This window comes from Crocodylus porosus, unplaced genomic scaffold (genome assembly GCF_001723895.1).
Source record: "Crocodylus porosus isolate Cpor-Errol unplaced genomic scaffold, CroPor_comp1, whole genome shotgun sequence".
NCBI classification, from domain to species: domain Eukaryota; kingdom Metazoa; phylum Chordata; order Crocodylia; family Crocodylidae; genus Crocodylus; species Crocodylus porosus.
Window position 1 is genome coordinate 104,780,909 of NW_017728918.1, and position 25,349 is coordinate 104,806,257.

General features: G+C 43.9%; 1 protein-coding gene across 2 annotated transcripts in view; it reads right to left on the reverse strand.

Moving 5' to 3' along the window:
- Nucleotides 1-25,349, reverse strand: part of ARHGAP18 (Rho GTPase activating protein 18) — a 109,646-nt gene that overhangs the window by 58,499 nt on the left and 25,798 nt on the right. The window lies entirely within an intron of this gene.

Genomic DNA, 25,349 nt, shown 5'->3' on the forward strand with positions numbered 1-25,349 from the left:
TTTTGTACCAGTACCCATTTGTAAACATTGATGACCAGTGCCAACCCAGCGCATCTCACTCCTAACCCGCTGCCCACCCCTCCGCCTTGCTCCCAGGCCCCTGCACCCCAGTGTATGGGGCAGAGGGGAGATGTGTGGGGCGAAAGGGGCAAGCAGCCCCTGGCAGGTTGGAACTCTGCCAGCCTGCAAGGGAAAAGCCATGGTTTCCCCACATTTTGCTCCTTTAAGGCTAGGGGCAGACATTCAAAAAGCCTAAGCCTGAATTGATTCAATTTTTGCAGGTTAGTCTAAGCTGGCTAGGCTAAATCAGTTTTGTAACCAGACAGACATCCCAGAATTGCAGGCACATGTTTGCAGGGGCTCAGGCTAGAAACCGGGGGGGGGGCACTAGAGCAGCCCTCCCTTCCTTCCATAGCACTGAGCTGAGGGGGGCATGGCCAGGGTCCAGCAGGAGCTCTGATTAGCCAGCAGGGAATTGATAACAGTGTTTATCACTCTGTGCCCGCTGGGCTTTCACTATCCACGTGGAGGTGGCTTTTCCTGCCAAATGTTACTCCACTTCGGGCCCTTTAGAAGCGTGGAGTCAGCTCTACCCTCCTGCGTCAACGATCCCATTCTCGCCTGCCACGTCTTGATGTTCTGCAATGGGCGGGATTGTCTGACGGGTCCCTCAGCGCCAGGGTCCGACCCGGCAGTTGTTCACGAGGCTCCACCACCCCTGCACCCTGGCCTCACGCCACCTTCGTTGCGCCGCCTCGGTGATGTCTTGAGGCCTTCCTAGCAGATCCTGCCCTCCCCACTTGCGTACTGACGCCTTGTGGGGTCAGGTCACATACACTCCTATCAAGCCTCACTCCTAACCCCGCTCCCCGAGAGGCTACCTCCAGGACCGGTTCTATGGCCTCCCTATGCCTGGTACCCTGGGTGCTTTCCCGAGACTTCCCCAACGTGGGGCCAATCGCCTGCAGCCCCAAATGCAGTGCTGTTCCACCAAACCCCATGTATTTTACCTCACCTAGCCCCCTAAGTGGGGCTAGGGACTTTCTACCCTATCCGTTGTCCCTTGGACACAAGCCCATTCATGCTTGCCCTCCTGGGCTAGGACGGCGACCCCGCCTTAGTCACGACCGTTCGTCTGGGTCCTCCCAAGCTCTGGCCTCCCAGCGTGCCGTCCTCCACTCCCCATTGGCCCGGCCCTCCACCTGCGTCTTGCAGTGTCCTCATAGCTGCCTCCGCTCTCCCTCCTCCAGGCCAGAACACCTCCTCTGGAGCGCAATGCCAGATGCCAACAGGGTGCCACTCTCCCCAACACTCCTCACTCTGGCTCTCCAGCCCCCTTGGGATACTCCTCTGGGACTTGCTTCACCTGCAATGTCTGCAGCAGCTCCGTCCCAGGAACATCCTCCCCCTCCACCGGAGCCGCCACTATTTTTATCTTCACCAGCTGGCGTCTAGTGCTGATGTCACCGGCCGGTCGCAGCTGCACGCAGAGGCAGCCCACAAGCCTTGCCGGTTCCACCCGCTGTTCCCTGGGAGCAGCGTTCCGGGCTGCAGGTAAGTATCCTGCATCACCCCGCTTCCCAGGACACACTCAATTAAGAAAACAACAGAGAGACATTACCAGCTACTTGTTGATTCTACCTGTTGATTCAGCAGGGACCATAGCCAGCATGTGGTCTGCTAGCTAATACACAGGCACCTCCTCAGCAAGGCGGTTGAGGAGGGGGGAATTACTGCTTAGCAGGGAGTGGTGAGAGGAGGGGGAAAAATATCCCGCAGTCTCTGGAGCTGCAGCCAGTCAACAGAAGGGAGGAGCTAGTCCTGCTGTAGAGCAGAGGTCTGCCCAGCCCACAGAGTATGTTGGGATGCTGGGGGTGTCTGATTTATCTGAAACCAGCAAGGGGTCTGGAACACACATTGCATAAACCAGTTTGAGCCAGATCAGTTAAGTCTGATACTACATTCAACCAGGTTTATCTCAAACCAGTTTCAGCCATTTTCAAACTGGTTTATGTGCACCGAACGTCTGTTCTATTACAGTTTTAAACCAGTTTCTGATCACTTAAATCAGTTTATGTGCAAAAGTCTCCCTAAGCTAAAAGAGAATCCATTTGTAATGTTTACTGATCCATTTTTAAAGTTTGTTTGCAACCCTTTCATATATTCTCGCGATGCAGAGTTCATGACCTAATTCAAATGTTATAGCTGGTGCGAGGTGGGAAAGTGATGTTAAATGTTGAAAGGTACAAATAATTCAAAAGTATCCATTTTGCCAGTGACAGACTATATATGTATTAAACAAATGGAGCCCTATGGTTTTCTCATCCAAATAGCCTGCCAATCAATCCACCACACTTCACAGTCATTTTCCTAACTGCAGTGCTTCCTTAACAGTTCCTTATAGCAGTGGGGTTGCAATTGAAGATGGACTATCTGCTGGTTAATATACTAAATTAGGACTAGACCTGGTTTAAGTCCTTGATCTGCCACAGGCTTCATCTGTGGCCCTGGGAAGTCGCTTAGGTCATGTAACTTTAAGTGCTGCCTTTCACCCAACTCCTGTTCCCATATAAAAATCCTGAGCTTGAATTAGTTGGTGCTTTAAACTCTAGCTTGCTTGCCCATTGATTGTAATTGAAGGCACAAACAGAAGTGACAATTTTTGGCCCATCTGGCCCCTGAAAGCACTTTACAGCCATGACCAAACATAAGTGCACAGCTCCAGAGCACTTTAAAAAGGGCCTGATCCCATGACAATATGAACCATGATCCCAAGCTGTGGCTGGGAGGAGGGAGTGGGGAAGGTAGGGGAGAACAGCTGTAGATTATCAGCTGCTCCAAACTGCAGCTGAATCCTCCAAACATCCAGACTCAACAGCAAACAGCTGTTGGGTCTGGAAAATTGTGGTAATTCATAGCACTTTCTGTGAAGTGAAATCCAGTTGCTCTGTGCAATTCAAGTGTTGATTTTGCAATTAAGGCAACCTTACTTGAGCCAGGCATTGCAATCTCCCTCTTACTAAGCAGCAACTTGGTTCACAATAGAATATTAGTCCAGCGAAGGAACCAAGTCTCTGGGGGAAGATGAGGTGATATGTTACCAGAGAGCAGAGATTCTCAACTTTTTTAGATTCAAGGCACCCTTCCATAATTTTTGTGAATTAAGTGGCACCCCATTTCAAAAACAAATTAATTTTTTAAATGCTTACTTCCCTGCAGAGGTGCCGAGCAGTGAGGGCTGAGGAGCAGGCAGGTAGGGAGAGCCTGAGCCCACCTTTTTCTGCTTATTTCCTCACACCTGGAGCCTCAACTTGCCGTTATCTGCTTATCTCCTCATGCTTGACTTCAAAGAACCTCATTGTACCCCAGGGTTCCCCAGTACCCTGGCTGAGAATCACTGCCATATAGGGATGCAACTAAATTTTGAACGGCACTGATGTGGCCCAAAATCAAATATTAGGGAATATAGAAACATTTAGGTGCAGAGTCTATTCTATCTATTAGGAATGAAAGTGGACTAAGGCCCTCTAAATGTTACAGGTATCACACAAATTAGCTGCATAATTGTGCAATTACCTTAAAAACATGTGCAAAGTAGCAGTCGTACTATAAAAAGCTCCAACCACCTATAAAATTAGACCTAAAAAATGTACACTAACTTTACAGCTGGTTGCTATCAAGCTTTAATTTGCATGTGTAGCATGGTTTCAGTTGACAGTGCTCCCAGCCACAGGAGTGCCCTATGCCCACAATAAAATGCACCCTTGAGCCTGGGAGATTGCAGCTGCCGACCTCAGGCCACTGCAATCCCCCAGGCCTGGAAGTTTCACTTTCTATCCCAGTATATTCACCTGCACACGTAGCGGGGGCCTTGTGCAAACCTGTTCCATCCAGCTTGATTCTAAATCAATAACAAGAGCAACTAGAACTAATGAGCTCACAGTTACCCAGCAGGGTAGATGATTTTATAGAGATTGCATATTTTTATAACATTTCATCCATTCTGTTCTTTAATACTTCTAAATTGAACTGATGATTACCCATTTGATTTCAGTGATACTGTTTTTAGAAGTTTAATCTTGCTCCCACTGAATTAAATGGATAAAGAATCATAATTTTACCTTTAAAAGCTACATCCTCCTGAACACCTATGTTCTTCACAGTGCTTTACCCTTACTACCGGAATGGAAGGTTTATTAATGGGTACCTTCATAAGTATCACTATTTTTGGTGAAGAATGTTTAGAGTGTTCTTCCTGTTTGAATGAACTCCTTTTCTACAGCATTACAAAGCATACTCATTTTCCTTTGCTTTTCTACTTAATTTATTGCTTCAAGTTGTGCACAGCTTTAATTATCTTATTTACAGTTAGGGAGATAGTACAACTGTAGTTAGAGTTCATAAGATTTTAAAAATAGCTGGTATGCCATATGCTAGGGTTAAAGTTTGGCTTTTGTTTCTTTCTGTTGTCTTTATCCTTAGGTTAAACTCACTCTTCTTAGAGCTTGGTGTTACAATACTGGTTTTTGCCATTCGTTCCAATACTTGTTCATTTTTTTAGAATGATCAACAACTTTTAGAAAATACAAGAAACTTAATCTTAAACATGGCAACAATGAAACCAGCTGACTAAAGCTGGATCCAAGTCAGGGTCAACATTCCTTATTTTCAGCAAAGATTAGATCTTACGGATGCAAAGTTCACAGTGATGTCACTTGACTTACAGGTAGTCCCTTCTTCCGACTGAATATATTGATTGGTATAAAATGCTAACAAATTAATACATACCTCCAGGAAGGGCATTCAGATTAATACATGTGTGCTCAAATTCTTTTTATTCAGAAGTCAAAAGCCTTAGGTTTTCAAGTCAATTTTCAAGGTAGGTCCCTTGTGCCCCAACTTGTCTTCACAGCCAAAAGTGATGCGTTTTTACTGGAGAGTTACTAACAAGACCTATAAATGCAGCTGAAATGAAGCACTGTAATTTTATCACTAAGTGTCACAGTCAATTTTCTATCCCTACCAGGGTGGGAGATAGCTCATAGCTAATCACCAAAAGTGTCACACACACATATACCCCATCCATCCCCCACCCCAACTCTTGTTTAGCCACAAAGCCCTTTCTCCAGCCAAGTTGTGATATTTTTATGGCAATATTGGAGTGAAGTTGCAGCCATGACAGTCCAGGAAATATGCAAAAGGGAAGTATTTTGGAGTGATATTTTATTGAACCAGCTAAATAGCTGGGAGAGATCTTATGACACAAAGTATCCTTCCTTAGCTTAAGTCACTCCTCCTGTTCAATATATCCAAGTCTGCTGGGCAATACTGTGTGGAGAACTGGAGTTAGGTACCATCCATGTGCTCTACTTCTCTTTCTCATCTCACCTTGGCTCCACAGTCTTAGTTCACTACGAGTACCTAGCTGCAGTTAGCAACTGGATGCCGATGAAACAATTGATACTGAATCCAGACAAGACAGAGGTGGTGGTGGTGGTGGTGGGCAGATAACTTGGCTGGGAGGGGAAGGTGGGGCAGGATTGGGACACCTATCACTGATGGGGTTCAGCCTCCCCTTCTCACGTAGGTTTTCATCTTGTGATACCTGGGAATCTTCAGGTAGCAGCAAGTGCTAGAAGTGCCTTTCACTAACACAGTTCAGTGAGAAGGCTACAGCCCTTCCTTTCAGATTCAAAACTGGCCACCATCATCTATGGATGATGATGTAACCTCAGTGCTAGACTACTGCAGTATGCTAGATGCAGGACCAGGCTTGAAAACTATCCAGGAGCTGTAGCTCAGGGGTAGGCAATGTTTTTTGGCTGGAGTGCTGGAAAAAACACAATGTCTACCTTGGAAGGTGCCAGAATGCTGGCACGTCAGAAAAACAAAATGGTGGGGGGAGGGGCAGTACAAGGCAGGACGCACCGCATATTAGTATATTTAATAATCATAAATGTTGCCATTGTTATTGTGTCCTTTTTTTTTTGTTAAGCATGTTGTAGCGAGAGAGAGAATAAAAAGAGGAGAGAGAGAGAGAGAGAGAAAAAAGAGGAGAGAGAGAGAGAAGAGGAGAGAGAAAGGAGAGCAGAGAGAACCAGGCACATACACATGCACACAGAGACCCATACACGCCCACACACACAGAACCACATGTGCACAAACACAGAGAACCAGAAGAGACATATGCACACACACATCCAGAACCAGACATGTGTGCACACACTGACCCAGAGGTAGACAAACACACAAAACCAGATGCGTGGGTGCAGAGCCAGGCTGCTGGGCTACCAGACAAAGTCCAACCCAACAATACCCTGGGCCTGCTGGAGCCCCTGTGCTTCCCTGGGGAGCCACCCCTGGGCTGCAGCGTAGTCAGCCAAAGCCCCAGCCTAGAGCCTGCCCATCAGCCCAACTACCTACCCACTCCACAGAGGTAAGCCCACAAAGGTGCAGCGCTCCTGGCAAGGGGCAATGCCAGCCTCATCCCAGTAGAGGGACTGGGCCAGTCTGGACTTGGGAATCAGGCTGGGGGAATCAGCTGGGGCTGGCTGCAGCCAGAAGGTTGCAAACAGCTGCACACATGCCTCAGAGCAGATGGGGGGAGAGGGGGAGGGGGAGAGCGGAGGCAGCACAACCCCGGCCTCTCCCCTGCTGCCAGCACAGAGGTGATGGCAGGGCTCCAGAGCCCAGAGCAGCTACTTGTAGCCAGGCTGGGATCTGGGCCACTGCAGCAGGCAGGCTGCAAACAGGTATGCCAGGCTCCGGCATCAGCTCTGTACCAGTGCGTGCCCAGGCCTTGAAGCAGGTGGTGACAGGGGGCCTGAGTCAGCCCTACCCCAGTCTCTACCCTGCTCCTGGCACAGAGGTGATGGCAAGGCTCCAGAGCCCAGCACAGCTGCTTGTAGCCAGCCTGGGATCTGGGCAACTGCAGCAAGCAGCGGGCAGGCTGCAAACAGCTGTGCCAGGCTCCACAGCTCTGGCATCAGCTCTATGCTGGCAGTGACTGCACATGAACCTCAGAGTGGACAGCAGGGATAGGGCTTGGCTCTGAGGCAGCGCAGCCTCCTGCTGTCCACTCCCAGGTGCACGCACAGTCATTGCCAGCATAGAGCTGATGCTGGAGCTGTGGAGCCCGGCACAGCTGTTTGCAGCCGGCCCATTAGATATGAATGGCTTATACCATTTAGGGCCTAGTATGTCAAAACCAGCACCATAAATTGTGCCTGGAAAACTACTGGGAGCCAGCAAAGACTTTAGAACACTGGAGTTGCACGTTCCTGGCAACCCACCACTTTCCTCATTCTGCACCAGCTACAGCAGGGGTCGACAATCCCCAGCACGCGTGCCGAGCATGGCATGCAAGGCCCTTTTGCTCGGCATGTCACCACCAGCCCTGGCTCTGGGTAGCTGCTGCCAACTACGGAGCCCGGGCTGCTTCTCTGTTATGCTCCATCTCTGGCTCTAAGTTCAGTCAAGAACAACCTCTTAAAAGTGGCATCAAGTGCACCAAGTTAACTTGGCAAACACACAATGGAAGTCAGTCTCAGCAGTCACTCCACAGCTCTGGTACTCCCGTGCTCTTGAAGTCCACCTGGGCCTGTAAGACTGGTAGAAGACTAGAGAGAAGTTTACCAAACAAAGCTAAGCTGAGATACTGGTTGAGGGGAGGGGTCTCTTTTATGTTGATGCTCTAGTTTCCCTTTTAAACAGTCCTGTTTTCTTGTTCATTTTCCTGTTTTATAAATTATTCTGTCCCCTTATTGTAAACTGCACTGAGCCGCTTGCTGGGAAGGGCAGCATATAAATTAAATCAAATCAAATAGATACGTGTTTTTTGAAAGTGCTTGAGCATCTGATAAATCATGTGGAATATTTATAGTCTTTGTCTCTATCATATTTTTCACTCTTAAGTATAAAGTCTGCAGAAGCAATATTATTTTCCTGCTCCAGTTCTCAAGTTTATCTGTAACAATTAATCCCACATACTATTACCCTGTCATTCCCCTTCTTTTGTTTGAATGCTCAGGAAATAGATGTAAGGATATTGTGATTTTACCCATCTGCCTATAAAGGTAAATGCTTCCTGCTGGAGCAGGAATCTGCATAGAAGGGAATGTTATGGAACAGGACATACTAACTACTTGGATAATATCCTTAGTTGAACTTTTGCAAATCCAAAAAAGGGAAGATAATAAAAAGAAGTTGAGGCTCTCTCAATGCTTTGTTAGTTCATAATCAGTTAAATGTATATTCAGATTCACAGATTATCAATTGCTGTAATGAATAAACTAAGAAGGGGATTTCAAAATATATTTATCCTTTTCGTGCAACTGGTTAGACCAGTGGTTCTCCTTTTTAGACTACACAAACTCCTTGTTAAACTCCAGGCACCAAATCTTAGTTTTCACTCACTCTTTTTTCTGTAGTAACAAAATAATTCTATTGTTGCAAAAGAACTCAAAAAAGCACAAGCAGTCAACATGTTTTAACACTATGAGTTCCTATTTGAAATCTCTGGTTTATCTCGTGAATCATATCTGCACACCTAACAGTGCTAATGTTGTATAGCATACCACAGCACCCTCAAAAGGATCTGAAGGCACTCCAGTTCAAAAATCACTGGGTTATACCCTTGTGATGTTCTTATAGGCATGGACCTTGCTATTGTGTCTCATAGCCCTGTGACATCTAAGTGTTTATGGGACCACCCTTGAAAACAGCTCAAACTAAAGCTGAGGCAGGATGCAGCTGTTCACGTGTCTACTAAAACAAGCACCAGGAAACATGCTGGACTTATGCAATTGCACTGGCTTGCTTTCTTCCTTCCTGGTACAGCTCAGGATGCTAACTTTATTCTATAAAGCCCCAAGTGGCTTGAATCCATCTTAGATAGACTCCTGTCTTCATGAATAAACAATAAGCCAACAGTCACTTTATCTGAGAGTTGCTAAGTGGATTCGCAATGGAGGTCCTTCATGTTTGGAACTCAACGCTGGACTACAGTAAGCAGAAGAAATAGATACAAGAAACTGGCCAAATAAATCAAAGGCATTGAATCGTATGGGCAATGGTGATGACTTTGGGCAATGATAATGTTTTGTGGAAGTCTGATGCCCTATGCTACATATTGAAAGAAGAAAGGAAAAATGTCCCCAGCCTTGCTTCTAACAAGGGATTACTGAGGTCTTTTCTGCTGTTCAAGGTGGTTGAAACCACTGGTTTTTGTTTTGCTAAATGGTTGTAGGTATCAAATACCTTATGGGCATCTTTACTGTGCTAAATTGTTTGGTTTTTTTAAAGTAGATGAAGTTAACTGTTTGATTTTATAAACTTCAGCTGATAGTATCACACCGCTATTACCCCCTACATTAAAACATCACAACAGCCTGCTTTAACAGCTGCATCAGTTATAGCTCAATGATTTAACAGAAGACTTGAAAAGACACTTAATGTTATAATAGCAGAATTTACTATGTAAATAAACTAGCAAAAAGATTCCTTAATCATTAAACTGCATCCATTCTGAATAAGTGATCCAGTACATGAACTGTCTCCCGGCCAGAACAGCTTTGAGCAATGAGGATTTCTTGATTTCAGCCTGAGTCAGTGCCTTGTTACTTTTATTACTGATCAGTTGTAGCACCATGTAGAAGCCTCAATGCACTATTGTGCTGGGCATGGTACATGCACACAGGAAGGTTGGTAGAAGGAGGCTCCAACTCTGAGCTTTAATCGCTGCTGGTTTCCTATTAAAAGGATAAGGCTCTAACCAAACCCAGTGAAACCAGCTGTCCATGCTGGCTATTCTAATGCTATTAGACATAAGGCAATAGGGCACTAAAGTTACCAATTGTGCCTAGTGTAGTGGTGTCTTAAGCTTATTTGGGACTTCTTAGAAGGATTTACAGTATAAATAGACAAACAAGGCATGAAAGGTCCAGAAAATTGAAATGACTTGCTTGAAAACAAACACCAAGTCAGGGGCCCAATGTGGAATAGTACCCAGATTTTCTGGATCCTTGCCTTGTGTCCTAGCCACATGACTACACTTCCTCCCTTTCCTTAGCTGCTTCCTTGTTTTATTTAGACTTGGAAAGTACTTGGAAGGTTTTTTGTTTATATGTAGACACCACATCACCCTGATCACTGACATGATTGCACAGTAAATAGAGTGACTGCAGCATGGCTGTGATACCTTCAAACATTTTTAGGTTACATAAGTTTAGTCTATGGAGACTTAACATTGCTTCAATTATTGTGTTATGACGTAATGTCTATATCAAACAAGATTGTCCTGGTTTAAGAGTCGCACTCAATCTGTTCAGAAACTACCACAAAAATGGTTTCTCTTATCCGTTTTGAAGTGCAGATCAAATCCTGATCCCCTGAAAGCAGTGTGGCCCACAGGTGGGGAACTCCAGATCTCTGCCTGTGATTTTCTATATGAACTTAGGAAACACTCCGGACCTTTGTTTTCACTCCTAGATTTTATCTGGTCCATTATATTGTAAAATCCATGTGTTTGATCAGTGGCTAGTTTAACAGATACACAAGCTCAGCTGGGAGCCTCTTGAGTACTACCATAACAACAACAGTATCACATTTGCTTGAAACATTCCATTTGATTCAGTAGGATCAAAATTTAGCTCCCAAATATAGACAATTCATTTTTACATGCTGTAAATGGTTCTAATTGATTTCTGTCATTTAGGTCATAAGAAATTTGTCATTTTGTTTCAACTTAATAGGCTAGTATTTTTTCAGTAGATTTTACATGAAATGTTCCCTGTTTAGGATGATACAAAAGTGATACATTGGCACAGATCCCAACTACTTGACTATTACTATCTTCTGGCTAGTACTTTTAAAACTTTCTGAAGGTTAAGAGTACATCAACATACTTTATCACCTAGATGTATATTTCCATAAAACAGTTCCATTAGGAGATTTGCTCATTATTATAATCAGTCATATTTAACACACTGCTCATTTATATATAATTCACGGAGCTTAATTGGTGATTACACCACTGGTTGCAAGTTTTAATACTAAAAATAGCATTTAAATGCTTGATAGTACATACTTTTTAGTTCAGTGGAATTAAAGGCCCCTGATACATGATTAAAAAACTGATTAAATGGTAGCATGGAAAATACATTTCTGATTGACAATTTTTTGTTTCTTCTTCATTTTACTGATGAAGGCTGCTAAAATTAATAACTGTCCATAAAAAAATTCAGTCTGATCAGCAGGCTTTAGTTTACCACTCTTAAGTCTAGGATTAGATATTCTGCATTCATGCAGGGGGTTGGACCAGATGAGCCCATAGGTCTCTTCTAATTATTTAAGTCAACATAAAGCCTCCCGTTGATTTTTAGGGCACATGCACTGGTCCATACGAAGTCAACCTTTAAGTTATGAACAAATGCGTTTAATTCTAATGTGAGTCCAAATGAAAAATTAATTAGATGGCCTCATCTCAGTCTCTGAGATCTGCGTCTTTGTGGTCACAAAATCATATAATTACTTTTCATTGCAAAAGAGAGACAGTCGAATAACATGCTTTCATTGAAGGACACTGACCAAATACTTGTTTTACTATACTATTACCTCATTCACCCCATTCGGTTCTAGCTCACCATTGTTTGCATCTTGTTATAAAACAAGGCTGTAGACTCAGGAACTACCTTACTACTGTTTGTTAATACAGCATCTACAGCAGTAGGTCAGACATCCTTTGTAGGAATCCATGAGCTTTTTTAGCACAAATGATGCTGTAAAACTGCTTCAACACCTGGTTCAGCACATGCAGTTAATCCTTTTGTTTCATGACTACGATGGTACTCACATTTTTTTAATATAAAATATAATGAAAATGGGATGTGTACTGTGTGTGCATGTATACACTATACAAAGTGTACAGTCCACATTCTCATTTGGTAGCAAATAGTAAAGAACTAGCAAAGCTATTTTCTTCAAAAAGTTTATCTAAAACAGACAAATCAAAATACCTATATTTTAAGATGGAAAAATGTAACTCAAGGCAAAGTTATCCTCTTCATGAACTGAACAATACATGGAAATTGAGCAAAATTGCACCTTGTTATTAATTGGTAATTCTCAAGCAGTCACTTTTCTGACACTGAGAAGCTATCAAGCTGTCTCAGTTTACATTAGCATTTTGAATGTTGTTGACACTAAATATGAACCACTGAGTTGGAAAAAAAACCAGTTTTTGATTTCACAGCAGTGGAATTTGGGAGTAATTCCACAGGAGCCAGTAGAGGTCTATCAGTGTAAAACAGATACTAGCAAGATTAGACTCCATCTGCAAGAAACTAGAAGAAAAATGGTGCTATTATGATAGCATAAAACACTGATTAATCTTAAGGATCCATCTGATTTGTATTGCAGGCTGAGGTAGACAAAGAGCCAAATCGCCATAGTAAAAGGCTGAAATAATTACAAGCATTTCTTGTCACTTACATTCTTAGCACAGCCTTGTGCTCATCAGACTTAACCAGAGCAACCCAAAACAGTTTTCTTCTCGTGAAAATTGTAGCGTCGTATTTATACAAAGTACAGAGTAAATAATGTTCTTACAGGAAGTGATTTTAATAGGTCTTCTTAGAGACCACTGTGGATCTATTTCAGAACCTTGATGATTTAAGTAAATAAAAGGTCTGCCTGTAGGTTAGCTGTTTACAGATTGCACTATGAGGGTATTTAAGCATGTAGAATGATTTTTTTAAAAGGTGGTGGTAATATTTTGTCTTCAGGTAAGCAGACAAACATCCCTTGGACTGCAATGGGTATTGTGATGGCATGTCTACACATGCATTTACACCTTCTTAAATTTGCTGTGCGGTAAATTACTGCACAGTAAGTGGGATAGGCTGGTATCTATGTGTGCAAAACTGAACCTATAGATGGCATAATTTTGAAGCATGATCATAACATTGGTTCAAATAAAGTTATTTATAAAGTAAAGTATTGTGACTGAAAGTATATATCAGTAGGATTTTAACAGAGATAAATTGAACTATCTGTAATGTGGAAAACCCTCCTCTCAGAGCACTGGTACTCCAAACAGAGCATTTTTTTTTTAATTACTTAGAAATTATGGTATTTTCTAGGATTGACTGATTTTTTGGGGGGAGATGGGGTTGCAGTTTTAGGATGTCGATTCCATGAAAATTTTCAGTTCAAGTATGTGCTTCTATATATTATTTTTTCAGTTTTCATATTTTCCAAATAAAAATAAACTATCAATTTGCGGTTATTTGGGGGGTTTTCTTAATTTTGTTTTTTTGTTAAGTCACATATTTATAATTTTGACACGTTTTTGCTGACTTTTTCTGTTAAAGTATTCTATTTCTTAACAGATTTTATTCTTTTCTTATTGTACTTAGCTCCACAGTGAAGCGTCACAGTCTATATTTGCACCAGTTACTAGGGTGCAGTAAACTAATTAACTCCAGTGTAGCATATACTGTCGGGGATAGAACTAACTTATGGCGGAGTAATTAAGTGCGACTAAACACACACCTAGCTGGTAACTGTGGCCATAAAAAGAACCTGGTCAGCCCAGGCAGCAGGGGGCCAGACTCCTGCATGCTTCCTAGCCACATAACTATGCAGTTTCAGCACACTCCTGCCCCAGCCATCCCTTCCACCGCCTGATGTCACCATGCAGAGCCCAGGGTTGATCCCCCCCAAGCCTGCTGCCATCCTGGGGCTGCTCCGCACCAACTCAGAAGTGCTGCTGTTCTGGATGCACATGTATATGCTGCACCCGGAAGTAGTGTGTTCCAACGCAAACTGCTCCAGAGTTTATTGTGTTGCCTTAATCTCACATGTTCATGTCTAATGTGCATTTACACCAGCTTAAATTTGCTGCGCAGTAAATCGCCACACAATAAGTGGGAATAGGTTGGTGCCTACATATGCAGGCATTAAAGTACATTAATGCTGTGTGTAGACTGACTTGGGACTCAAGTTAGTCCCAAGTCAGTCCACACACAGTGTTACTGTGCAGTAAGGCATCTACATGTGCATTACTGCACAGTAACTAATTGGGTGCAAATTTGATACCTGCATGATGCAGGTATCAAATTTATGCTCAAGTTGGCATAAGCCACCATATTTACTACATAGTACCAGGTATGCATGTGTAGATGCATACCCAGACTGTGCAATGATTTTGGTTACTGGGCAGTAAATATGCATGTGTAGACATGCCCACTGCATTGTATTTTGGTCCTGCTAATTTTCAGGAAGCAATCCACCAGAACACTTTTTCAAGAGCATAAAAACCTAGAACACTTGGTGCATTTTGACAATGTTTTTTTTCCCCATTAGCTTTTGCAACATTATTTTTATCTGAAGAAAAAGACTCATTGTGAATATAGAATGAAGTATTCTCAAAACATGCCTCATTCCTAACACTTGTACACTCACAGATGGGATTTCATTTTTGCTGGTGATGCACAAATTTTCACTCCTCCATTTTTTGCTTAAAATCCCTTTTTTTTTTTTTTTAAGTTTGTGCTTCTACACAGAGGGATTCCACTGAACAGGCAGAGATCAGGATGTCTGCATAAGTGGAGGAACTAGCAGTCTATGCACACAATGATTTTGTTTGAAAGAGATTCTTCTGTAGTACTGTCCTTAAAATAAGATATTGTGTTGGATAAAGAAGCCAGGATAAGAAGACATGAGCTATCAGCCATATTCCCCACAAAGCAAGGCTTATTCTCCTGCACAGTTTCTGGCTCTCCATTCCAGGCAGAAATGCAATGAATGACTGATACAATATGTATATTATTGTAGTGCCTAGAAGACCCAGGTCCTGGCCAGAACCGTGCTATACCAAGTGCTGTACAAACACAGAACAAAAGGAGGTCCCTACTCTAAAAGAGTGGATTTTTGAATAATTATGAAGTAGTCCTGTGAACTGTGAGAGGCAGTGTGGAAGGAATAGAAAATAGAGGCTACCATCACTTGAGGAGGAAGGACAACACCTTTTGATAAAGAATGATCTGATGATAGGGCTATGATAGTCCAGGGTGGGCCCTGACAGGGAAGACAAAGACCATATGCTTGTGATAAGGAAGGGGGGAACCATTGGAAAAATGCAGAGTTGGATGAGGTGGTCAAAATAATTGCCCAGAGAAATGACCTTTTCAGCAGCTCCTAAATGAATATAAACAGGCCAGGATTGACTGTAAATGCCCCCAGAATGACAAGGTATTAGCTATAAATGTAATATAGTGACAATGTTAAATATGGAAAAGGCTCTTGGAGCCCTGAACAGATGCTTTTCTATTTTGCATAAAATCTAATAAATTAAAATTGTCACTTGCAGCATAAAGTTTTTAATTTAGGACACTTTTTGTTGGATCCAGCACACATGCTATACTATTTCTATTGACTTTGGGAAAGCAAAAGGGAATTCTTATGCCAAGATTGTGTTTATATTTTGTTGCTGTCCCTAGTCAGGCACTACTGTAATTGTAAACTGACTTCTCTTTCTTTTCTGTTATATATTCTCTCCATGACGGACTGCAACTTTCCCTTCTGTTCCTCAATCCTCTAGGCATACTAAGAAAAACAAAGACTAACAATTATTTGATCAAAATCAAGAATATCTGTCATCTGGTTTTTGAGGGCGTGTGTGCATATCACCCTACAGCAACATAGTGACACTCTACATTGCCGTACAGTGATGTAGCGATCACATGGGTCTATATGTGATCACTAACTACATTTCCACAGCAGCACGCTCCCTGGTTATAGTGCACCACTACGTTGCCGTAGTGGCGAAATCTAACTGTGCACCGTGCACACAATGTAGTAACCACCCATACTGTGGTATGTTTTAGTACAGCACTATAGCAATGTCACCATATGGAGATGTGGCCTGAACCTCCCAAAATAGCAGAGATGAAAAAAAAGAGAGGGTTTGTACCCTGGGCAAACCCTGCAAGACAGTGGGAGACAGGGCAGCAGGGAGGAACGTGCTGCTGAGCACCGGAGAGGCAGAGACTCTAAGGGAGGAGGTGGCAGGAATCACATTGCTATCAGGGACTCAAATACAGTCCATAGCCACTGCTGCTGAAGCATGGTCTACTCACCCTGCCTGTTCCTCTTGCCCAGACATTGTGCTCTGCTGTATCTAGATCCTGCTACAGCAACAACACTATCAAGCTGCTTTTGCTGCTACAGCATGGACTCTGTAGAGGTGGGGGTGATTCTGGCATCCCTCTTAAGTTGGTGCCCCAGTACTAGTGCTCCACTCATCCACTCCTAATTACGTTACTATGTAAATATATTTTCTGGTTAACCAGCATCAAACTTCTTTTTCTGCTTCTCCTACAACTTTAAAGAGCTCAAATAATCATTTTTGACCTGTTATAAAGGTGGCATTTTGGTCACTTGCAAGTACAGGCTTCTACCTACAGCTTTAAAAGTAGTGAAGCAGCAAGAGTTAAACAGAGTGATGGTCACTTTTCAAATACTTGGAAACAGTTCAGTAGAGCTTTGTATCCATACAGCACTTGTTTTGAAAATTACCACACATGATATGCAGCAATGCAGAATCAACCACTTTGGCATTTTTGAACACCATCATCAGCTGTTGGTACTTCTTCAAAAATGCTTTAGCATTGAAAAAAACTGTATCAAATCTCTAATGTTTTAAAAAAATCTAAATGAATAACAAGCTAGAAATAGGCTACAGTGGGAATATGTGGCGCAACAAATGAATACAGTATGTAACTGTTACTCTAACTTTAATCTCTATAGTACTGTATTTGCTTCCATACCACACACACCTTTATCCCCAAAATCAGACCTCCCAAATTGGGGTGCATGTCTTAAGTAGGACAGCTGATTTTTCTTCACTGGAATAGAAGCAAGGAAATGCTGGGTTCTAATGACTGCCAAAATAGCTGTGGCAGGGCACTGTTTGTGCCTGCCACTTTAAGGGCTGGAAGACAGCAGCCAGCAGGTGACTGATTAGGGCAGCCATTTTCGATCCAGGGCTGCCCATATGAACAGGGCATTTTGCTGCTGAAAGGTCTGGCAACAACATCACCTGGCTACAGGTATCTTCTGGAGGTAAGAGATGAGCTGTAGGGGATGGAGGCTCCTGGTTCTGGGCATGACCTAAAACTGCACCCTGCCGGAGTGGGTGGCCTGGTGGGGTTCTCAGCGGTGCAGGAGCCCCCAGGAAATGCCTGGCCGGTTACCACCACAGTAAAAGGTGGGTTGGGGTGCCTTAGCTCCAACTCCCAGAACTGGGTGGGTTATCCCCTTGTAGAGTCTGGAAGGTGGACCCCAGTGAGAGAGTGGGACCATAGACTCAAACCTGTCTTGACATCCCCTGACTGGTCCAAGCTGGGTCCAGGACTGGAAGGGCCAGGGGCCCACCACAGCGATGCTCAGGGCCAGTAGAACCAAAGGTTTTGTGGGGGAGCAGCTTGAGGAGCCATGTAACCTGGAATGAAGGTGGAGTAAGTTGCCTGAATGGAGGGATCCAGGTGGAGTTCAAAAAGCAGGATTCTGAGGCCCAGTGTGAGGTCAGTGATAGTGACAACAGCTGGATGCCATCTGTGAGGCATGGACTGCGGTGTAGGGGAGAAACAGAGCTGCAGATAGTGCCCCCTGGCATCTGGGCAAGAAATAGACAGCCTCCCACTTAATTAACATAAATTAACAGCAAGGTATGGCAGGTGGGCAGCTAGCCCAGGAATGGGTGGGTGGGCCACAGGAAAAATCAGCCCTGAGAAGGCCCCCTGTTACAAGCTGCAACTTCTTTCTGGTTCAGTAAGCAGCAAGGGAGGGGCCAATGCTAACCTGCTCACAGCTGCTACTGTCTGAGCACTGTAGCTTGTGCCTGAAGCAGCAAGTGAGCTGATGTATGCAGTCTGTAGCATTTTGATGAGGCCTGTGGCATGGAAAAAACAGTTTATTTACAGCAAAAAAAAGTCTTGTTCTCGCCCTTGCACAGGTCTGGAGCCTAGCCTTCTTGCTACCCTGCCACACCAGGGAGTTCCTGCTGCCTCACCCAGATTGTCTCCTGGATGCCACACTCCCTGGACACACTGTGCTTCCAGGAGCTATGCTAGGTGAAAAGGCAGCCACAAACCTAGAAAAACTATTTTTTCAATATTCTGCCTTTCAAAACAAGACTTGCCTCTTATTTGAAGGCATGTGGTATGTGAGTGTAGTAATTGTCACATTGTTCCTGCAACATGTTTTATGAACACTATGCCTTTCCTCCTCCTTCATGGGACTCTTCCATGTATATGGGCATGACATACAAGATACTGATTAGCCAACTTCTCAATTGCAAAAAGGGTAAATTATGTGTATAATGAAGAAAATTAAAGTGGCCTAATCCTTACTAACTCCATAGTAAGGAGTGTTTCCACTCTTTGACTTGGCTGATTATATGTATATATTATCCAAAATACAGATGAAGTACATAGGCAAAAAAATTGAGCTTGTATGAACCCTTTGTATGCATAAAGCTGAATCCAACTCCCAGAGTAGAAGTCAGTGTTGCCAGCCCCACACATGAAAGAAATCAGACCCCCGCCCCCCAATCACGATTAAGACATCATTTTTGTTAAATACATGTCTATTTGCTTTCTGGTTTCTGAGTCAGTTCATATTTTCAAGCTTTATTCTGCAATTACAAGGTATAGAAACTTGCTTATTTTTTGCTGAGAGCAGTAAACCTCATGTCTCCACCTGTTAGGGCTTTAAGTAAAATACCAGATGTTAAAAGATGCTCAGTAACATTATGCCAGCTGGCAACACTGAAAGTTGCTCAGTTGGAAACCTGCTCTTTTTATCTTCATACTGATGAGAGGGAGCAAAATGTCAAACTAGCGATTGGTAGCGCAAGGGTGATGTTGTAACTGTGATGGTTCACAAATTATGTGAGAGGTGAGGACTTACTAGAGTGATATCTTTTTTTTGATAGTTGGTCTAATAAAAGGTATCACCCTAAGAAATCCTTGCTTCTCACAAACTAGTTGTTGTCATTCTATTCCTTTCTTTCTCATTCTTAATATATGTGAAATAATTCTGGGACTTCAGAAATTTTTTTTTATTAAATGCAAATGTTTCTTCTTCAATTTTTTTTTTTTTAATTCCAAAATGTGTATTCATAGGCACTCAGAAGCATCTTTAAACATGCTTGTTAACATTCACTCATCCTGTAATAAGAACAAGAGATAAGGGGAAAAAAAACATGGTTGAATCCAGTAGGTGATCTTTGCCAGCAGATCAGGAGACTTTTTGTGGATCAGGAGACTTTTTAAAAGGGCTTAACTGATTTAAGAGCTTAAGTTCCAATGATCAGAAATAAACTCTTAACTCTTAAAACACTTAAGTACTTGTACTCCACTAATTTTTAAAGGTTTTAATTTCAAATATAGCACAATTCATATAGTTAAGCAAGCAACAAAGATAATGCAACTACCTACACATGTGGCCCTACTAGGGTACAGTTTCATAGTAGGTAGGGTCAGAAGGGACCCAAGTAGATCATCAAGTCCAACCTCCTGCCATGGGCAGGAAAGAATGCTGGGGTCAAATGACCCCCAGCTAGGTGACTATCTAGCCTCCTTTTGAAGATCCCCAGAGTAGGAGTGAGCACCACTTCCCTTGGAAGTTGGTTCTAGCTAGCTACCCTGACTGTGAAGTAGTGCCTCCTGATATCTAGCCTAAATCTACTCTCAGTCAACTTGTGGCTGTTATTCCTTGTTACTCCTGGTAGTGCTTGGAGGAACAGGGACTCTCCTAAAGCCTGCTGGTCCCCCTTAACCAGTTTGTAGACAGCCACCAGATTTCCCCCGCAGCCTTCTCTTCTGGAGGCTGAACAGGTTCAGGTCCCATAGCCTCCCCTCACAGGGCCTTGCTGCCCCCTGATCATGCAAGTGGCTCTCCTCTGGACCCTCTCAATGCTGGCCACATCCTTCCTGAAGTGTGGCGCCCAAAATTGGATGCAGTACTTGAATTGCAGCCTGACCAGTGTTGCATGGAAGGGGAGGATCACCTCCTTGGATCAGCTTGTGATGCATCTGTGGATGCATGACAAGGTGCAGTTAGCCTTCCTGACCACATCCCCACGTTGGCAGCCCACGTTCATTTTGGAATCAATAATGACACCAAGATCCTCTGTGCTGATGAGAAGGGAGTACCCCAGCCTGTAGGTATGCTGCTGGTTCTGCCTCCCCAGGTGCAGTATCTTGCACTTGTCAGTATTGAGACACATCCTGTTCTCATCCACTCACCCCTGTAACCTGTCTGGATCTAGTTGTAGCCTGTCCCCCTCCTCCAGCGTGCCCACTTCTCCCCACATCTTAGCATCATCCGCAAATTTGAACAAGGTGTTTTTCACCCCCTCATCCAAGTCACTGATGAAGATGTTGAACAGTGCAGGCCCAAGGACCGAGCCCCTGGGGACCCTACTGCCTACATCCCTCCAGGTCAAAAGACCCATCCACCACCATTCTCTGGGTGCAGCCCTCCAGCCAATTTGCAACCCATTTGACTGTGTAGGCATCGAAGCCACGGTCACCTAATTTCTTAATAAGGATGGGGTGGGAGACAGTGTTGAAGGCCTTCCTAGAGTCCAGAAAGACTACGTCCACCGCAACACCTGCGTCCAAGGATTCTGTGACCTGGTCGTAGAAGGCCACCAAGCTGGTCTGACAGAACCTGCCTCAAATGAACCCATGTTGGTTACCCCTAAGTATGATCCCCCCTGCTGGTCCCTTGCAGATGTGCTCCTGGATAACTTTCTCAAGGAGCTTCCCTAGGACCGAGGTAAGACTAACGGGCCTGTAGTTTCCTGGGTCTTCCTTCCTCCCTTTTTTGAAATGGGGACCATATTGGCCCTTTTCCAGTCCTCTGGCACCTCGCCAGAGCACTGAGTGCTCATAAAGCTGTGCCGGGGTTCTCCAATGACCTCTGCTAATTCCCTCAGCACCCTGGGGTGGAGAGTTAGGATCTGCCAATTTGAATATGTCTAGTCCCACCAGAAGTTCCCTGACTAGGTCCATGCTGACCCTGGGCCTGGCAGTGCATCCCCTGGGTCCGTCGGGGATCCTGGTGGTGGGGATGCCCCAGTCCTTGCTAAAAAAAAAAAAATGGAGGCAAAGAAATTGTTAAAGAGGTTAGCTTTGTCATCTGGTGTAACCACCAGATTTCCTAGCATGTCCTGCAGAGGCCCTACATTACCCAGTACCTTCTTTTTACCCCCATGCATTTAACCTAAATAAACTAAATTAACTCTGCTGTAGAATAGTACCATCTTGGACAAATACTATCCTACAGTGGACTAATTCCATGCATTCAAATGTACATGTACAACTGTGACTGGCACTGGTTGCAGCATGAGGGTGCTACAGTGTGGAGCCACCTGCCACCTAACCCTGCACTGTAAGGCTGCCCTGCACCATCATGCCCCAGCCAGGCACTCCATAGCACGTTGAGCCAGAGGGGGAGAGGTTGGAGGTGGAAAAGGAGGGAGCAACTCCAGGCTGGCAGGCTGACCCCCTGGGCTCCCTGACAAACAGGGCTGCTCTGTCCCAGCGTGAATTAATTCTGGGCACACATGAAAACACTGTGCCTGAGTCAGCTGCTTCCTGGGCATAAACTGCACCACAGTTTATTCAGGTACATTTGGGGCTATTTAGAAAAGCTGGATGTCTACAAGTCCATGGGGCCAGATGCAATGCACTTGAAGATGCTGAGGGAGTTGGCTGATGTGACTGCAAAGCCACTGGCCATTATCTTTGAAAACTTGTGGCAAATCGGGGGAGGTCCTGGACAATTGGAAAAAGGGAAAATATAGTACTCATCCTTAAATAAAGGGAAGGAGGAGGAGGATCCAGGGAACTACAGACCAGTTAGCCTTACCTCAGTCTCCAGAAAAATCATGGAGCACATAATCCATTTCTAAGCACTTGGAGGAGAAGGTGATCAGGAACAGTCATAATGGATTTACCAAGAGCAAGTCATGCCTGACCAACCTGATTGCCTTCTATGATGAGATGACTGGTTCTGTGGATGCAGGGAAAGCAGTGAATGTGACATACGTTGACTTTTGCAAGGCTTTTTGATATAGTCTCCCACAGCATTCTTGCAAGCAACCTGAGGAAGTATGGATTGGATGAATGAACTGTAAGGTAGATGGAAAGCTGGCTGGATCATTGGGATCAAGGGGTAGTGTTCAGTGGCTCAAGGTCTAATTGGCAGCCATTATCAAATGGAGAGCCCCAGGGGTCACTCCTAGGGCTGGTTTTGTTCAATATGTTCACCGACCTGAAAGATGGGATGGATTGTACCCTCCGCAAGTTCATAGACAACAAGTTCGTAGATATGCTGAAGGGTAGGACTAGAACAAAATTGGAGAATGCAGACAAATTAGAGGAATGAGCCAAAAGAACTCTCATGAGGTTCAACAAGGACAAGTGCAAAGTCCTTCACTTAGGATGAAAGAATCCCATGGATCACTATGGGCTGGGACCAACTGGCTAACCAGTAGCTCTGCAGAAAAGGATCCAAGGGTTACAGTGGACAGTAAGTTGAATGTGTGTCAAAGTGTGCCCTTATTGTCAGGAAGGTTAACAGCATACTGGGCTACATTAGTAGGCATGCTGTCAACAGATAGAAAGAAGTAATTATTCCCCCCTATTCAGCACTGGTGAGGCCACATCGAGTACTGTGTCCAGTTTTGGGGCCCCCCACTACAGAAAGGATGCGGACAAGTTGGAGAGTCTAGCAGAGGGCAACAAAAATGGTTAGGGGTCTGAGATGCATGACTTATGAGGAGACACAGAGGGAACTGGGCTTATTTAGTCTGCAGAAGAGAAGACTGAGAGGGGATGTGATAGCCTTCAACTACCTGAAGGGGGGTTCCAAAAAGGATGGAGCTGGACTGTTCTCAGTGGTGGCATACAACAGAACAAGGAGAAATGGTCTCAAGTTGCAGCAGAAGAAGTTTAGGCTAGATATCAGGAAAAAAAACCTCTCACTAGGAGGGTAGTGAAGCACTGAAACAAGTTACCTAGAGAGGTGGTGGAATCTCCATCCTTGGAGGTTAAGGCACAACTCAAAGCCCTGGCTGGAATAGTTTAGTCAGGAATGATCCTGCTTTGAGCAGGGGGTTGGACTAGATGACCTCCTGAGGTCCCTTCCAACCCTAACTTTCTACGATTATGTGATTAATAGTACGTGTAGACACTCCCAATGGGTGCAGATTTTATGCTCTATTATCATAGGCCTCTGCTGCTTTGGTTCAAGGGACTCTCTCTCTCTCTGTTATCATATGCATTGGGTGTATACATAATTTAGTAGATTGAGTTAGGTCTGAAGGATATTGCTTAACATACCTAACCAACTTGTTACAGCATAATCATAATTAAATTGTCAATGCATTTTTATGAGCCTTTACAATTAGCAATCAAGACCCAGTTACAACATATGTTTTTCTATTTGCATTTGTTTTAAAGGATGTGTTTTGCAATACCCCAAAAGCCTACTCAAAAGAAAACAATTAAAAAAACATACTGTAAAATATGCTGTCACCACAGGAGCTGAATGCTGCATGCAGAGCAGGCAGCCAAACCAAAACTGAATGGGGAACCACATGCAGAGCAGGTTGGGCCTTCTTGGCATCGTAGCAGGAATAGAACATGCAGGGAAGCAGCAGAGACGAAGACAGGGCCCTGAAGCCAGTGGGCTAGTAACTAAAGGCCTGAAGGACACTTTTAGGGACAGAGCCAAAGCTTGCTTTGATTCTATAAGACCCAGAAGGCAGAAGGTGACTGCAGCTAAAGTGACCTTTGCACAGAAGATTTACTTAGGAAGTAGTTGTAGGGCTGTGACCAGGTCTTTGGCCCGAAAAGAAAAAAAAAAAAAACCTACAGTTTTGCAAGGACCCAGTACATACAAACTGGAGGGACTTTCAGCTGCTGTAGGTAGTTTTCTGGCAGGATCAATGTAAGAAGTACTGCATCAACTGCAGATGGACCACATAGAGTGGTTCCCTTAGAGTCACCCTAAAACTGGCCAGGAAAACTTGAAGATCACCTCACTACATCCAGCAGAGAAGACGACTAAACCAAGCTAACCCTAACCTAAGTGTTTGGTCTCAAAATGTAAGTATTTAAGCCTTATGTACTGAGAGTATCTGCAACTCCTCTTGAAGGCTCAGGTAAAGCATAGTCTATGCTTACCTGGCAAGGGAAACACCATGACCACAGAGGTGGTCTTCCTAGCTGCACCAGGGAAGACCGCTCTCCTGGCACAGGGATAGTACCGGCCAAGGTGATGTATAGTAATCTCCCACTACGTGCTGGAGAGGGAAGATCTTGACTTTAAGCCCACTTTATGGAAATGGGACACTCTTCCGTGGCTTGCCTCTGGGGCCATATGGGAGTATCTGAAGCCCAAGCCTCTGGGCTTGGGCCTGCAATTACGATGCCTGCCAAAGGTTTTGGAAACTTCTGAAGCCCCAAATGGGGGTGTAGGGTGTTTGCTGGTAGTAGGGCCACTTAAAGGTTCTAGACTGACTCTTAGATTTGGAATTTGTTTTGGCTAATTGGCTTGGAATATGGACAAAATTTTAAAAGTTAAAAAATAAAAATCTGCAACTTTTCCTTTTCTGACAGCCCTAGTAAATTCTCTTGTCAGAGAGCATCTTGGGAAATACTAGGTAAAGGGCCTAGCAATTGTAACCCTACTAGAATGTGTCCAAATGACTATATACAAAAAACAACAGCAGTTAACCCAATTACAAATATATAAAATAAATGCATACAGGGAAAAAAAAAGTATGAAAACTAAACAAGATTTACAGCTTTATTTTAGGTCACTTTTGAGACTGAAATAATCAGATTGTACAGTATGAAGAGATGGGGAAAACACACTGTCCTATTCTCAAATCCAGTATTGTTTTATTACCCCTTATTGCCAATTTTTGTTTTGCTAGTATTAAAACCAAGAAGATTGGAAGGGTCAAATTTTCTAACCTGAGCTCTAACATTTTGCATGCCTTTGTGCGTGTACCTGAATGTTTTGTTTTGGCTTGCAAATCAAGTACGCTGGTGTAGCTATACAATGTGATCATGCAAATGAATTCACGTGCAGTTTTGGACACTATTCCTTAATGTATGATCCAACCATGAACATGTGGTCTCTCCTCTATGAAATCCAGCTGCTCAATTAGTCCTTTTTCCATAGGTACAGAAATGTCAATGTTAAATCATCCAATAAACAGACAACATGGAAGAAATAATTGCATACTTTCTTCAGTTAGTTCC